Genomic DNA, 17822 nt, shown 5'->3' on the forward strand with positions numbered 1-17822 from the left:
ACTAAAATCATTTGCTCTATGTAAATATTCATGTACCAGAAGAGAGTTACAGGAGAGTAAAAAACACCAGAGTGCAGTGAATAGTTGCAGATTGACAGGGTCTCTATTCATGTACCAGAAGAGAGTTACAGGAGAATAAAAAACACCAGAGAGCAGTGAATAGTTGCAGATTGACAGGGTCTCTATTCATGTACCAGAAGAGAGTTACAGGAGAGTAAAAAACACCAGAGTGCAGTGAATAGTTGCAGATTGACAGGGTCTCTATTCACTTACCTGAAAAGAGTTACAGGAGAGTAAAAAACACCACAGAGCAGTGAATAGTTGCAGATTGACAGGGTCTCTATTCATGTACCAGAAGAGAGTTACAGGAGAGTAAAAAACACCAGAGAGCAGTGAATAGTTGCAGATTGACAGGGTCTCTATTCACGTACCTGAAAAGAGTTACAGGAGAGTAAAAAACACCAGAGGGCAGTGAATAGTTTGCAGATTGACAGGGTCTCTATTCACGTACCAGAAGAGAGTTACAGGAGAGTAAAAAACACCAGAGAGCAGTGAATAGTTGCAGATTGACAGGGTCTCTATTCACGTACCAGAAGAGAGTTACAGGAGAGTAAAAAACACCAGAGAGCAGTGAATAGTTGCAGATTGACAGGGTCTCTATTCACGTACCTGAAAAGAGTTACAGGAGAGTAAAAAACACCAGAGAGCAGTGAATAGTTGCAGATTGACATGGTCTCTATTCACGTACCTGAAAAGAGTTACAGGAGAGTAAAAAACACCAGAGGGCAGTGAATAGTTGCAGATTGACAGGGTCTCTATTCACGTACCAGAAGAGAGTTACAGGAGAGTAAAAAACACCAGAGAGCAGTGAATAGTTGCAGATTGACAGGGTCTCTATTCACGTACCAGAAGAGAGTTACAGGAGAGTAAAAAACACCAGAGTGCAGTGAATAGTTGCAGATTGACAGGGTCTCTATTCACGTACCAGAAGAGAGTTACAGGAGAGTAAAAAACACCATAGTGCAGTGAATAGTTGCAGATTGACAGGGTCTCTATTTACGTACCTGAAAGCAGAGGAGAGAGAATAGGGTTAGCTTGATGCAGTGTGCAGTTCTTTAGCAGATGTCAATAGGCAGCATGTTGTCTTAATAAGCAGCACTGTGCTGAGTAGTGAGTGCAGTTCTTGTATAATTCTATTGCTAGTGCCTCACTTATAAAATGTTCACTTTAAAAATGTAAACATATGTTGTTATAGCAATGCACAGGCCAGACTGGTGTGAAATATATTTTTATTTTTAGACACATTCTAAAAATGACACCAAATCATAATGTATGACGGTACTTACCTTTGTCCACACTTACAGGAAAATTGTACTCTACATTTTTCTTTGCATAAATGTTTTGTAGATTATTCATTTATATAGCCCATCTGGGACTGTTTTTTGCTTATTTTTAATATCATTATGCTGATTTTCAGACTCCTAACCAAGCCCCAAAGTTTTAGATGTATACTGATGTCCACAGATCACGGTGGCTCCTGTTTGTATAATCTGTCTTTTCATATGTACGGGAGGGGGAGTGTCTGTTGGTTCCTGTTTTCTCAGCCCCTTTCACTGGATGTCCCAGCCTAACCTCATCAACAGTGCTAAATTGGGAACTTATAAGTACGTTTTTAAAAGATTTTATAATGAATTTTTAGACCTGTACCTCTGCATAGTATTCTTGATTCCAATCAGCCAATAGAATGCAAGCTCAATCCTATTGGCTGATTGGATCAGCCAATAGGATGAAAGCTCAATCCTATTGGCTGATTGCAACAGCCAATAGGATTTTTTCAACCTTAATTCCTATTGGCTGATAGAATTCTATCAGCCAATTGGAATTCAAGGGACACCATCTTGGATGACGTCATTTAAAGGAACCTTCATTGTTCAGAAGACGTTGTCAGAAGAGGATGCTCGCGCCGGATGTCTTGAAGATGGAGCCGCTCCGCGCCGGATGGATGAAGATAGAAGATGCCATCTGGATGAAGACTTCTGACCCCTTGGATGAAGACTTCTGCCGGCTTCACTGAGGACTTCTGCCACTTCGTTGAGGATGGATGGCGGGTCTTCAAAAACTGTAAGTGGATCTTCGGGGGTTAGTGTTAGGTTTTTTTAAGGGTTTATTGGGTGGGTTTTAATTTCAGAGTTGGGTTTTGGGCGGAAAAAAAAGCTTAATGCCCTTTTAAGGGCAATGCCCATCCAAATGCCCTTTTCAGGGCAATGTGGAGCTTAGGTTTTTTTACATAGGTTTTTATTTGGGGGGTTGGTTGTGTTGGTGGTGGGTTTTACTGTTGGGGGGGTTAATTTTTTTACAGGTAAAAGAGCTTATTTCTTTCGGGCAATGCCCCGCAAAAGGCTCTTTTAAGGGTCATTGGTAGTTTAGTGTAGACTGGGGGGGGGGGGGGTTATTTTGGGGGGGGGGTATTTTCATAGGGCTATTAGATTAGGTATAATTAGTTTAAATATTTGATCATTTATTTTTTATTTTGTGTAACAGTGTTTGTTTGTTTGTTTTTGTAACTTAGTGTTTTTTATTTTTTGTAACGTAGTAATTCTTTATTGTAGATTTAAATAACTTGAGTAGGGTTAGGTTTTTAAATATATAATATAGTTAAATTAATTGTTAGTTTAATGTAATTTTAGTATAATTGTTAGGGTAGATTAACAGTTTAATATAGTTTAATGTAATTTTAGTATAATAGTTAGGGTAGATTAATTATTAGTTTAATATAGTTTAATGTAATTTTAGTATAATAGTTAGGGTAGGTTCATTAATATCAAGATACAATAGGGGGAGGGGGTAAGGTGTATGCACTGTTATAAACAAAATATATATATATATAAGTAGTCCTGAAAACAATTCCTTGTAAGGCCACTGCACAAGTTAGACTGTTTATAAAGAAAAAATGTAGCGGTGCTCCCCAAAACAACCCCCACAATATTATTGATCACAAGGGACCACTCCCAGACATCCGTGTATATACAAGATAAAGTTCTTGACTCACCACTCTTCAGTCCCTTGGTGAGGTGTTATTTTCCTCTCAGGTCAGGATGCTGTATCCAATTCTGGTGTGAACAGTTGTGTCTTGTCATCCAGGATAATTACTTTCTGCCCATTTATTCTGTTCTTGGGGCCCTGTAAAAAAGTCCACCTGTGTCCCTTGGATATTGAGACAGTCAGTGCAGTGTGCCTCTAGCTCACCTACCGCAATTTGTATCCAAAACCTGTGCTCACTGTTTGGCCAAATAATTAGCGAAGCATCAGAAAAAGTGTATAACAGGAGCACCAAGTTTATGGATAAAAAATCAAACTTTATTTAGAACATAAAGGGTGTCTTTACCCTTGGGTAAGAACATACATGAATAGTCAAACAGATGAACAAAAAGGCTGACCGGTTTCGGCTGTTGCCTTACTCCTAGCCTGCTCCTAGCCAGGCTAGGAGTAAGGCAACAGCCGAAACCGGTCAGCCTTTTTGTTCATCTGTTTGACTATTCATGTATGTTCTTACCCAAGGGTAAAGACACCCTTTATGTTCTAAATAAAGTTTGATTTTTTTATCCATAAACTTGGTGCTCCTGTTATACACTTTTTCTGATGCTAGGTTCATTAATAGTTTAATATAGTTTAATGTAATTTTAGTATAATAGTTAGGGTAGGTTAATTAATAGTTTAATGTAATTGTAGGATAATAGTTCGTGTAGGCTAATTAGTAGTTTAATATAGTTTATTTTAATTCTACAGGTACAGTAAGTTTAAATTTATTATAAAATAGGGAAGAGTTAATATTTAATGTAAAGTTAGCGGGTTGTTAGGTTTAGGGGTCAATAGCTGAATTTAGTTTATGGCGATGTAGATGTCTGGCGGTTTAGGGGTTAATAGGTTTAGTAAGTGGTAGTGATGTGGGAGGCCAGGGGTTTAGGGTTAATACATTTATTTAGTTGCAGTGGGCTCCGGGAGCGGCGGTTTAGGGCTTAATAACTTTATTTAGTTGTGGTGGCCTCCGGGAGTGGCGGTTTAGGGGTTAATAACTTTATTTAGTTGCGGCGGGATCCGGGAGCGGCCAGATAGGGGATAAACATTTTAGTATAGTGGCGGTGTTTAGTGACATGGTATAAATAAAGTTGTGAAAAAGCCGAATAGCAGCGAGATCGATGACTGTTAGTTAACAACAGTCCGCTGCTCATCGCCCCGTACTTGGTGTGCGGCTTTTTGACAATTTTTTTGATAAATAAGGAGAGCGTATTCAGGTCCGCGGCCACGATGTTAGGCGATTTCAGGCGAGCGTATTGGTGCCGGCAAATGCAGCACAGTTGACAGCTTGATAAATAGGCCTCCATGTGTCTTGAGGTGTGGGCTTCAACTCAAGGCCACTAGCAGGAGGCAATGATACCCCACATATCAAGGGCATTTAATCCTCCCCATCTCCCTGCATATTTTCCTCCACAGCAGAAGGTAGATAATTTAAGTGCTGCAGATTCTTCGCTGACAGGAGTTCTTAGACCTATTTGAGACCAATTATTCCCTCATGCAGACTCCATCCTCCAAATTCTTTAAAAGACCTTTATTTTTTCATTTGTTTGGTCCACACAGCACATACAACGTTTCAAGCCTGCAATAGGCCTTTAGTCATGTAAAGAATTTGGATTCTGGAGTCTGCATGATTCAATAATACTGGTGAGGACCTAGCTGGTCCGTGACTCTGTGCCCCTGTTGGAGGTTTGCTGTTTTCCAGCTTTGTAGGTAACAGTAAGGCCTCAGCACTCAGTAATAACTTCAGGCAATTTTATTCACATATAAATCAGCAACGTTTCGGGGTCACTGAGTATGACGCATGAATAAGGGGCTGTGACCCCGAAATGTTGCTGATTTATATGTGAATAACATTGCCTGAAGTTATTACTAAGTGCTGGGGACTTACTGTTACCTACATTACTTTTTGGAGGATTAGACAGTATCCTCAGGTCTTATGTGCACTCTACATCCTCTGTGCTGTTCTCTACATTCTATTTTGTGTTTTCCAGCTTTGGATAGATCCATTATTCCCCTCAGAGAGCTGTGTGCAAGACAGAGGGGTGTATGGAGTACTGGGTAGTGACAGAATATCTCCTTATGGGAGTTAGTCACAAGCCTGCCACAGGTGTTGTAGGGACTTGTCCCTTAGCCTCCTCCTATTGGGTCTTTGGTGTACTCCTCTCAGAGAGCCTCTGCTGTTGCTTGCACATCACTGCATGGGCTCTTTATTGGACACAGATTGTAAGTATACCACACTCACGTAGCCCATATGCTATCAGTAGGTACATTACAGCTATACAGCATAGCATGGAGATACATTCATTTGCACACAGATCTCTAAAGGCGGCAGATGTATGTTTTAGATCGGATGCTGTTTAATCCTCCCAAAGTTTCTGGCGATCTGAAAACTGAAGTTAAGAAGCAGCAGTCGTAAGACCGCTACTCCTTAACTAGTCCGCCGCATTTTAGGTTGTGGACTGCAATCATTCCGATCCGATTTCTCGTGAAATGCTTGTGCAATGTTAAATACCGACAGTGTATGCTGTCGGCATTTAGCAATGCAATGCAAGGCGGACATGATTCGCTATAGTGAATCATGTCCGCCCGGAGGTTTAATACATTGACCCCAATGCGTTTACTCTGTACTCTATTTCTGTTATTACTAGCTGCCTTTTAATTTGTGCATTGCAATTTTTCCTTACTTTGCTAGGGAGCGCCCCTCTGTAATATCATGGTCGGCTGATCTTGCAGGTTTTTAAAAAAATATATATTTTTGCCTGTGTACTTAATATTTTACTTCCTGGGCCTGGCAGCAATTTGGGGACAAGGAGTACATACACTCATTATTCCTGTACCCATTTAAGTGGCTTTAGTTTTCTCATTGGAAACGTTAATTTCTGAGTTAAACTTCTGTATTTTACATTATTGAACATCTTTCTTTTGGTGTTTTATATTTTTCTGTGTGACTCCTATATTGTATTTTCTTATGGAGCTAAAGAAACTGTCCCAACCTCTGCCCATACAACAGATCATTAGTTTTCTCAAGAGCATGCTCTTCAAATCTGTCAATGTATTCCTACCTTATCTTCTAAAGGCTAATGTCCTTCCCCCATGTGTACTCCTCTGAGGGATTTTGCTCCAGGTTTTAAAGAATTTGTACATTCTACCATTTCTGAAGTGTTGGCGTCTATGCACCTACCAAGTAAGTTTAAAGTAAAGTAAGTCCAATGAGCCACTTTCTGCTGTAGACATGTCCCCTCCACCTTTACCAATCAGACATAAAGATACCTTAGAGCAAGTTAGAGGATTTGAAACAAAGTTCAGATTTCTTTCTAATGACACAGTGAGTCCATGGATCATCATCAATTACTGTTGGGAATATCACTCCTGGCCAGCAGGAGGAGGCAAAGAGCACCACAGCAAAGCTGTTAAGTATCACTTCCCTTCCCACAAACCCCAGTCATTCTCTTTGCCTACAGTGCAAGGAATAGGTGAAGTTTTAGGTGTCTGATAAGAAGTCTTCTTCTAAGATTGTATTATTTTAAAGAAGAGTAGGCTTACTCTGATCTTTCCTGGGGTCTAGCCTAAGTCCACGTCAGTCTCTTCAGTAGGGCAGTTGTGGCTTTTGAGCAATTGGGAACTTGTGAGGTACAATCCTCTCAGCGTTTTCTCAAGGTTTTTGCTGCCCTAAGTCAGAAAACCTGAGTAGGTATACTCAGATTCTTCCATTTTCCACAGGTCCATGTGAGGTACGACATCCTCTCAAACCAGGTGAGCTGTCCTGCTGCCGGACAGACTGTCTTCAGATAAGTGCCATTTATATTTTTTCTTGGAAGAGAATTTGGCACTTCAGCAGTTAAATGCTGTTTGAGACAGGGGGATGTTTATCGTTAACCAATATATGAAAGGGTTAATTATTGGCAGTTTTGCAGGCACTGGAGACTTTGAAGCGAGACATTTTATTTATGTATTGGTGGCTCAGCTGTGTTTTTGCTCCAGTTGAGATCCGGGCAGAACTTTTATTTTGATGCGGCCATGTACTTCTTCCTACTCTGTATTATGACCGCCGGGACTGCTTCTTATGAAATGGGGAGGGTCCTTGTTAGAGGGCTGTTGGTGCGCTTTCAGTTGTGCTGTCGGCTGTGAGTTAGTGTCGCAGTTGTCGGCTGCTCCGTGTGTATAATACATTTCTAAGTTGTTGCAGGTCCGGAACGGATTGTTTGGGAGTAAGACTCATTCTTCTGGCTGCAGGACAGGTAGGCACCTCAGTGAAGCTACTGATGTGTTTGGGTGGCCTGGGGTTTATTGCGGGCTTTACATCCGACATTAAAAATTGATTTAAAGGCACAGTACCTTCAATTTAAGTTACTTTAAAAACGGTCTACTTTTTTCTCTTTTTATATTTCTTTGGCAAATATGGAAGAGGCTTTACAAGTTGTTTCATGCAAGTGGTGCTTTGATTCCCAAGTGGAACCTACAGTACCATTTTGTTCCTCATGCATTGAGAAAACTTTGAGTTACAGAGATAAACATTTTAACCATGAGCCACCATTAGCTAAGGCGGATGCTGTTCAGGTGTCTGCTGTATCAAATATGTAGCAGCTTTCTCCTCAAGCGCCCCAATCTTTTCAGTCTCCACATGCAGTGCCTTGCGTTTCCGCTCACAATTTGATAGGATTTTCTTTGCAGGATATTGCTACCTAGGTATCCTCTGCGGTATCTGAGGCATCGTCCGCTTTTCCCATGCTGCAGGGAAAGTGTAAAAGGAAACTTAAGAAATAAGTATGTAAGGTTTCTGATCAAGTTGTGGCTATCCAAGATGCTCCTTCCTAAAAGTCAGAGGAAGAGGACACTTCGACAGTATAATTCCTTCTTCTGATGCTGAAGTTGTATCCTTCAGATTTATGCTAGAACACCTTCACATGTTACTTAAGGAGGTTTTGGCTACCTTGGACGACTCCGATACGATTGTCGTAGTCAACCCTAAGAAATCGAGTAAGCTGAACAAGTACTTTGATGTTCTCTCCGCTGTGGAGGTTTTCCCTGTACCAGACCGTGCTACAAAGATTATTGCACGAGAATAGGAGAGACCTGGTATTACCTTTTCTCCATCTCCAATTTTCAAGAAAATGTTTCCAATAGCAAACTCTATTAAGGAATCTTGGCAAACGGTTCCTAAGGTGGAAGGGGCAATTTCCACTTTGGCTAAGAGGACTACTATTCCCATAGAGGATAGTTGTTCTTTTAAGGATCTAATGGATAAGAAGCTGGAGGCATTGTTAAAGAAAATGTGCGTTCACCAGGCTCTCCAATGGCAGCCTGTGGTGTGTATTGCCACTGTCACCAGCGCTGCAGCTTACTGGTTTGATGCGTTGTCTGATTCTATTCAGACAGATACTCCTCTTGAGGAGATCCAGGACAGGATTAAGGCCCTTAAGTTAGCCAATTCCCTTATTACAGATGCTTCTTTACAAGTCATTAAGCTGGAAGCAAAATATCTGGTTTTGCGGTTCTAGCTCGCAGAGCCTTATGGTTGAAGTCCTGGTCTTCGGCTTTTTCATCTAAGTCCAAGCTCTTGGCGATCCCCTACAAGGGTAAGATCTTGCAGGAGAGAGCGTCAGTGATTCTCATAGCACCAGCGTGGCCTTGCAGGATCTGGTATGCAGACCTAATGGAAATGTCATCTCTTCCACCTTGGAGACTACCTCTGAGCAAGGACCTTCTAATTCAGGGTCCCTTCCTTCATCCAAATCTCGTTTTTCTGAAGCTGAATGCTTGGAGATTGAACGCCTAATTTTATCTAAGCGCGTGTTCTCAGAATGCGTCATTGAGACCTTGATCCAGGCTCCTAAGCCTGTGACAAGAAGGATTTACCATAAGATATGGCGTAAATATCTGTATTGGTGTGAATCCAGAGGCTACTCTTGGAGTAGAGTCAGGATTCCTAGGATTTTGTCTTTTCTCCAGGAGGGTCTGGAGAAGGATTTGTCAGCAAGTACTCTAAAGGGTCAGATTTCTGCCTTGTCTATTTTGTTGCATAAGCGTCAGAATCAGACCTGTGTTTAAACCCGTTATTGCTCCCTGGAGTCTTAACCTTGTTCTTAAAGTTTTACAGCAGGCTCCTTTGAGTCTATACATTCCTTAGATATTAAGATGTTATCTTGGAAAGTTTTGTTTCTTGTTGCCATTTCTTCTGCTTGGAGAGTGTCTGAACTCTCTGCGCTACAATGTGATTCCCCTTATCTTATCTTTCATTCTGATAAGGTGGTTCTGCGTACTAAGTTAGGTTTCCTTCCTAAAGTTGTTTCGGATAGGAATATTAATCAGGAAATTGTTGTTCCTTCTTTGTGTCCTAATCCTTCTTTCCATAAGGAGCGTTTGTTGCACAACCTAGATGTGCTGCGTGCGCTGAAATTCTACTTGCAGGCGACTAAGGACTTTCGCCAGTCTTTTGCTTTGTCTGTTTCCCTGGAAACGCAAGGGTCAGAAAACTATGGCTACCTCTCTTTCACTCTGGCTGAAGAGTATCATTTGTTTGGCCTATGAAACTGCTGAACATCAGCTTCCTGAGAGAATCACGGTTCATTCCACGAGGGCTGTTTCTTCCTGGGCTTTCAAAAATGAAGGTTCTGTGGAACAAATTTGCAAGGCTGTAACTTGGTCCTCTTTGCATACGTTTTCTAAATTTTAGAAATTTGATACTTTTGCTTCGGCTGAGTCCACGACCCACACTGTTTTTCAGACAATTTTTTGATATATAAACCTCAGGCACCTTTGCACCTTGTGTTATTACCTTTCTCTCCTCTCCCTTGGTCGAATGACTGGGGTTTGTGAGAAGGGAAGTGATACGTAACAGCTTTGCTGTGGTGCTTTTTGCCTCCTCCTGCTGGCCAGGAGTGATATTCCCAAAGTAATTGATGATGATCCGTGGACTCACCGTGTCAAGAAAGAAAGAAATTTATCAGGTAAGCATAAATTTAGTTTTTTCTTCTGATGGTGAGCTAATTTCTGATGATCAGGATTCTAACACTGAACATGATGCTGATAATTTTATGTTAAAGATTTCCATAGTTTATTAAGAGAGGGTTTACAGACTTAAGGAGTTGAGGACCCTAAACTTACTGAAAACAAATCAGTGAAACAGCTGGATTTTATTTTTAAACTCTCTAATAATTCACCTGAGCTTTCAGAAATAATTTTAAAAGAATAGACTAAACCAGGAATACCTTTTGCTCCATCTGCAACGTTTAAATAGACATTTCCCTTACCTACTTCCAATGGGAATCTATACAAAAGGTAGATGGTGCTATTTCTACCTTGGCTAAGAAAATAACTATTCCTCTAGAGCACTGGTTTTCAAATCTCTCCTCAGGCCTCCCTAACAGGCAAGATTTTGAGGATATCTGAACAGGTGAAATAATCAGATGATTAGTAACCATGGTTATTTTACCTTCTTTCACCCAAGGTAATCCTGAAAACCTGGCCTGTCGTGGAGGCCCGAGGACATGTTTGAAAAACAGCGTTCTAGAGGATAGTACTTCCTTCAAAAAAAGATTTTTCAGCAGGCAGGCGTTTTATTTAAACCAGCTATCTGTATTGCTTATGTAACAAGAGCTGCTTCTTTGTAGAGTGACTCCTTATCCTAAATTGTTTCTGAAGAAATTTCAGTTGGTGATATTCAAAACCTTTTAAAACTCTCTCGTTTAGCTAATTCTTTCATTTTGCCAACCTATTTTATATCTAAAGACCTAAAACAAGTTCCTGAGAGTTCCTACTTTCAAAATGGAAACCAGATACGCACTATTTTACCTCTAGTGCAACAGGGTCAGTTTAAGTCCACAATAGACCTGAAGGATGCCTACCTTCATAAACCTATTCAAAAGCATCATCACTAGTTCCTCAGATTTTTCTTTCTCAACAAATATTATGAGTTTGTTGCGCTTACCTTTGGCTTGGCTACAACTCCTAGAGTATTCAAGAAAGTGCTGAGACACATTTATTGGTAATAGGAGCCCTGGATATCTCTTTACAGTTAGCAGTCACTCATACCAGAAAGCAAGTTCTTTAAAGGGTCAGGTTTAAGCTCTTTCTGTTTTATTTACAAGCTACTAAGGATTTCAGACAAAGGGCTCCATGTACAAAGCAGTGGCAGCTGCTCTGGAGCTCTTGCGCGGGGCAGGTTTGCAATGTGAGCCTGCTTCCCACAATGTAAGAAGCAGCGGTCGCTCTCTGTGTTTGGCAGTCCCTACACTCACGCGATTGGTCGCGCGAATGGGATCCGATGATTGTGTAAAGATACATATGGGCCAGTGGACAAACAGATCTGCTGCCCATATTTAGGGAAGGCGGGTGGACAGCTTTGCAAGTTGAGAAGCTATCCACCCGCCTCTTAATTACATGGGGCCCAAAGTTCTAGTTTTGGTGGCGGGCAAGTGTCCTCTGAAACCAATTACGGCCCATTCCACTATATCAGTTTCCACTTCCGGGGCTTTCAAGAATGAGGCTTCTGTTAAACAGATTTGCAAAGCAGCTATCTGATCTTCGCTACATACTTAAACTAATTTTTATCATTTTTATGTTTTTCCCTCTTTTGAGGCAGATTTTGCAGAAGTCATGCCACAGTGTCTGGCAAATAGGTGTCTGCATTAAAGTTTTTTGTCCCACCTCTATTCTCGTGGACTTCACAGCTTGGGTATTAGATCCCACACGTAAAGGCTTGTGGATTCACAACCTTATGAAAGAAAACATAATTTATGCTCACCTTATAAATTCCTTTCTTTCATGGTGGTGGGAGTCCACAAGAGTATTAATTCTATGTTTCATTTGTATCCGTTTTAGTTTGCACCTATTTGTCCCCTGCTTTGTCTTTCCTGCCTTTCTGTTATTCTTCTCTTATTGACTATACATTAGACTAAGGTGGGGAGGGATTAACAGCTCTTGTATGTTGTATATCTTTGCCTCCTCTTAGTAGCCAGAAGTTAAATCCCACACGTCAAGGCTTGTGGACTCTCATCAGCATCAAAGAAAGGAATTTATCAGGTGTGCATAAATTATGTTTTTTACACTTGAAATGTTTGTATTTTCATTATATTTTTATTTTTCTGTAATTTAAAGGGACACTGAACCCAATTTTTTTTCTTTTGTGATTCAGATAGAGCATGCAATTTTAATCAACTTTCTAATTTAATCCTATTATAATTTTTTCTTCGTTCTCTTGCTATCTTTATTTGAAAAAGAAGGCATCTAAGCTTTTTTCTTGGTTCAGAACTCTGGACAACACATTTTTATTGATGGATGAATGTATCCACCAATCAGCAAGGACAACCAAGGTTGTTCACCAAAAATGGGCCGGCATCTAAACTTATATTTTTGCATTTCAAATAAAGATACCAAGAGAATAAAGAACATTTGATAATAGGAGTAAATTAGAAAGTTGCTTAAAATGTCATGCTCTATCTGAATCACGAAAGAAAAAATTTGGGTTCAGTGTCACTTTAACGCTACAAATGCTCCCAGAGTAGCTAGTGCATCTTGCTGGATTCAGAACACTGATCCCACCATATTCTACACAGTGATTGCTTGGTCAGTATAGGAGCTACCTAACAAAAAAAAAACAAAACATACTTTTCAATGAGTGTGTCACTGGACCGCATTAAATGTTACTTTTTAAAAATGTTTTAAAACATTTTTTGTAGGCAGTTCTATTTAAATATGGTGATTATTTGCTTATCAATGATCAAAATGTTTGAGCTATTTAGAAAATCCTTTAATGATAGAAGTTGGAACACATGTAAAGCATATTGTTATATGTTTCTGGCACAGGGCACAACTAGACAGTTGCCTGAAGGAGCCAATGTGACATAGTACACTTACTGGTAAACCCCTGATCACATTACGCTTATTCTGTTACTTCTTTCAAATAGAAACAAAGCTTTGTAATATTTACAACACATTATTTTAAATACTGGGGCTTTAAATATTCAAAGCAGATTCAGCACAGTTTGGCCTGAGAAAGACGTTTAAATATTTAAATCATTTAAAACATTAGATAGAAATACTAAATAAATGACCATTTTTTTTATATGTAACAAAGAAAATGTCTCACACTTGGCTATATATTCACAGAGAAAGTTTTAACTTGTTGTATGTACCATGACTAGGCTGTAAATCAGTCTATTAAGGTAATATGACACGTTCCAGTGCCCATGAACACACATGGGCCTCTATTTATCAAGGTCTGTTGGACCTGATCCGACAGATCTCGCTGAATACGGCGAGCAATACGCTCGCCGTATTCAGCATTGCACCAGCAGCTCACAAGAGCTGCTAGTGCAACGCCGCCCCCTGCAGACTCGCGGCCAATAGGCCGCCAACAGGGGGGTGTCAATCAACCCGATCGTACTCGATCGGGTTGATTTCCGGCGATGTCTGTCCGCCTGCTCAGAGCAGGCGGACAGGTTATAGAGCAGCGGTCTTTGTGACCGCTGCTTCATAACTACTGTTATATGCCCCATGGCTTTTATTAGACATGTGTATTCCGGTCCGAATTTCAAAGATGTCATCTGCAAGCCACATTCGGCTATTTACTGAGATGGATTTCTTCTTGTGCAAATTGAACACACTAAGATCTGTGCAAATCCAAAGCCATCTTTGTCATTCGGATCTGCCTGAAATAGCCAAATGCAAATGTGTAGCTTTTAATCTTAAGTGTTCCTGGTAAAAGATGGAGGCCTTTTAAGAGCTATTTTCCTCAAATTGTTCATGTAATTCAGCCACAAGCTTTTTGCTTCATCTAAGGAATTCTGTACTGTCGCTTTACCCCTGAGTATAAGAATAGCTAGCAAGACTATATGACAGCATATTTTGTGGCTAATATTATTGGGTTTTATACTCTTATTAAACACGCTGATAAAGCACTACATGCTGTATAAACACAGAGGGGTAATCTTTTATTCCTATGGGTTCAGATTTGATAGCATCCTCTATGTGTCACGCCGCGCCACTCTAGCCGTTGCTAGGGGTGCGGCGTCTCCTTCCCTACTCGTTGCCAGGGACAGTGTCGGCTCAAATGCGTGCAGTACTGACGTCATTGCCGCACGCGCATGATACCGGTCATACCTCAGTGGCACGAATCCTGCCCCTATTTAAACTTTCCACAAACGTTCTGTCACTGCCCAAGTATAGGTGTTATTTTGTGTACTCCTGGGTGTGACAGATCCTTCTTTCTAAGTGCCTAAATACCGTTACTGAACCTGCCTGCCTGACTACTCTCCTGCCTTAACCCTTAAACTGCTGATTGATTACTGTTGCTGAACCTGCCTGTCTGACTACTCTACCTGCCTTAACCCTTAAACTGCTGGATTCATTACCGTTGCTGAACCTGTCTGTCTGACTACTCTACCTGCCTTAACCCTTAAACTGCTGGATTGATTACCGTTGCTGAGCCCGTCTGTCTTACTACTCTGTCTGCCTTAACTGCTGGATTGATTACTGTTGCTGAACCTGCCTGTCTGACTACTCTACCTGCCTTAACCCTCAATCTGATGGACGGCTTTGCTGTTGCCAAACCCTGCCTGCCTGACCATTCTAGTGGTTTATCCTTGCACTGCTTTGCTGTTGCCAAACCCTGCCTGTCTGACCATTCTAGTGGTTCATCCTTGGACTGCTCTGCTGTTGCCACTGGGGACTGTCCTGCCTGTGGTGAGTGCCACCTTCCTCATCTCGCTAACTTTCTCTGCTCTGGGATATTGCCTATCATTCCGGCTCGATGCCGGGATAACAAGATTACTGGCCAAATTTGGTCTGATAGAGGAGTATCCCACAAGCGTTACACTATGCAGGTATTTTTGCAAAGACACACACATGGCACTGCTCTAGATTTGGGCTTGATTATCAGTCGTATAAACAGAGTGATGGGTAAGTACTGGAGCGAAGCAACTAGGGATCGCCAAATGTTCCCAAACTACTGACGCGGTGCACGTCCAATGGCTGAGCAAGCTGTAAATACAAAAATGAAAGAGGAGGCAGCACTCTGGTGACTTTGAAATAGAAAACATCCAAGTTTATTTAAACATGTTAAAAAGTACAAATAGCTGGAGGAGAGGAGACCCAATCCTTACACATTTCTTTGACCTGTCAGTATATTTATAAGAATCTTCAGTAGTGCTCTCCAAATAATATATCAGTCTATCTCAGGGTTATAATACAATACATTTAATAATTATCCTTTAAAATATAAACCCTTAATCAATATGCATCTACTAGAAACCATAAAATTAATATAAATACCTGAATTCTTTTTATTAGTTAATATCTATGAACATATTGGAATATATTTGTAATACCAGAATATGAAACAATATTATATATGTTTAAAAACTATTAAGATGTGCTATACTTCTTACAAAGCTCATAAAAGTTTACCTTTAACACTAGCCTTATTTACAAATAGCCTTTCATTCAATTAACACAATGAGATTCTAAGTTAAATACTCAGCTATCTACGTACGCTTTATTCTAACACAATTCTAATTTAAAAACATAAAAAATTGCACAGATAAATTACTTAGCATCAATGATATATGTCTAACAATACACAGGCTATGAAATACTAGCTTGAAATACAAACTATTTCTTTAAATCTATTTATATACAGCAACAATGAATGTTTGCTTTAAATGGTTTGCATACAAAAAGGCAAGCTAAGAGCTATTCAAGGCTATGAAATACAGTTTAAAAACACAATTTGCTCTCTTCAATCTACCCACAATCTTTTAATACTTTACCAGGATGAACACCAATCGATATCCAATATCTTTCAGCAGGTTTAATCTCACCTCAGAAATACCAATAAGTATATTTTGCAATCAATGAGAAAAGTTAGATAAGCTTTAGTTGAGTAAAATGGTATCTCACGCCCAACAAACCAGTTACAAGTTTAGCTCAGCAGAATCTCCATCTCATCAGGCCTCAAAAGGATATTCCAGACACTTCGTCTTCATTCACTGCATGGGGTAAAGAGTGCTCTGAATTTTTTTTGCTTCCAATTAAAGAGCAAATGTTTCAGTGTTAAAGTTTCTTGAGACATCCTGTCTGCAATTGAGTCTTGAAATGTGTATTCAATTCATGGGGTTTTGAATCAATCCTGACATCAGAATTGCAGCCCTTACTTTAGTAATATCTGATAAAAAGATGGTTTCATCCATAAACACATTCCCTTGTCCTATTTACATATATATATAATAAATATGTCATTTACCTGTACCCTGACATAATCTTGGGAAATCCTTCCTTCATCAGTCTTGGTCTATTGTGCCGACAGACGTCAGTCTCTCAGGAGGTGGGTGGTCTCTGTTTCTCGAAGAGTGCAAGTAGTTTGGTCTCCTCTAGAAGCAAGGTTACCAATCAACATTCTGAAACTTTGAGTGATTCTTTGGGCTCTTCAGCCCTGGCCCCTATTGAAGGACAATATCACTGCAGTGGCCTACATAAATCCTCAAGGGGGTACTAGCAGTCCACTGGCCATGCAGGAAGTATTTCATACTCGAGGAATCATTTCTCTATATTGGCAATTTGCATACCAGGTGTGAGCAACTGGGAGGTGAATCATCTCAGCAGTCAATCGGTCCATCCAAGAGAGTGGTCTCTCTATTAGGACATTTTAAATCGCTTAGTGATCAAATTTGGCTTATAAGGCATAGATCTGATGGCATCAATCTTAAATCACAAGCTTTCAATGTATTGTGCAAGATCAAAATATCCAAAGGCTCACATGATATGTCCATGGAAGTTTTCTAGCATACTTGTTTCCTTCGTTTGTCATTACTTGGATCAAACAGGAGTCAACGTCCGTAATATTTATTGCTCCAGCCTGGCACCACAGGAAATGGTATTTGGATCTAGTGCAGATGTCCTTATCTCTTCCATGGATTCTTCCTCTGAGACAAGACCTTTAGTCCCAAGGTCCTCTTTTTCCATCAGGATCTCAGATCTCTAAATTTAATGGTGTGGAGTTTGAAGGCCTATTTTTGAGACATAGAGGTTTCTGAGATTCGGTCATTGAATCTTTGATGCAGGCCAGAAAGCCTGTGACACAAAGGATTTATCACAAGATTTGGAACACATATTGAGGCCTATTTATCAAGATGTTGGGCCCCAGCATCGCTTGAACCTTCCGCATCAAGTTGGCAAGTTGAGTGATCCCGAAGGAGACTGGCTGCAAACCCCTAATCCGCTTAAATGGCTAATGGTGGAACATGCTCAACAACAAGAGTTGGCGGGTGAGAAAGGAGACTGTCAACTCAGAGTCCGCAAGGCAGGCGCAAGTATTCTGGCGCCTGCATACAGTGCTAAACAATCGGTGCAGCCGAAGCCTACAGGAATGGAACTGCTACCTCTCCTCCCAGTACCTGATCAAGAGATAAGTTGTATCCTCCTTCCTGGTCATGTACACTTGAACCTAATATCGCTAGCAAATGGAACTTATCAGGGATCCCACTGAAAAGGATGGGTTAGATCCGGAGAAGTTTAGAATACATAGAAGGCTGAGTTTAATCTGTACTCCGGAAAAAGGTTACCGGACACAGCATGACACACTCGTACCATATTTACACATAAGAACTTCTCTTGGGAAGATGTCCTCATAAGACTTTTGTATTGTTTAAAGTTTTATTTGTCTACATGGACATATTCTTTGTGCCCAGATTGAACCTACTACTACTTAATATACTAACTGTTATTTCGAATCACAAAGTTTTCTCTAGGGA

The 17822-nt window shown here is 40.4% G+C and overlaps 1 protein-coding gene across 1 annotated transcript in view; it reads left to right on the forward strand.

Moving 5' to 3' along the window:
• Positions 1–17822, forward strand: part of CHID1 (chitinase domain containing 1) — a 1450539-nt gene that overhangs the window by 1003845 nt on the left and 428872 nt on the right. The window lies entirely within an intron of this gene.

Source organism: Bombina bombina, chromosome 7 (genome assembly GCF_027579735.1).
Source record: "Bombina bombina isolate aBomBom1 chromosome 7, aBomBom1.pri, whole genome shotgun sequence".
In the NCBI taxonomy this organism is placed as follows: Eukaryota; Metazoa; Chordata; class Amphibia; order Anura; family Bombinatoridae; genus Bombina; species Bombina bombina.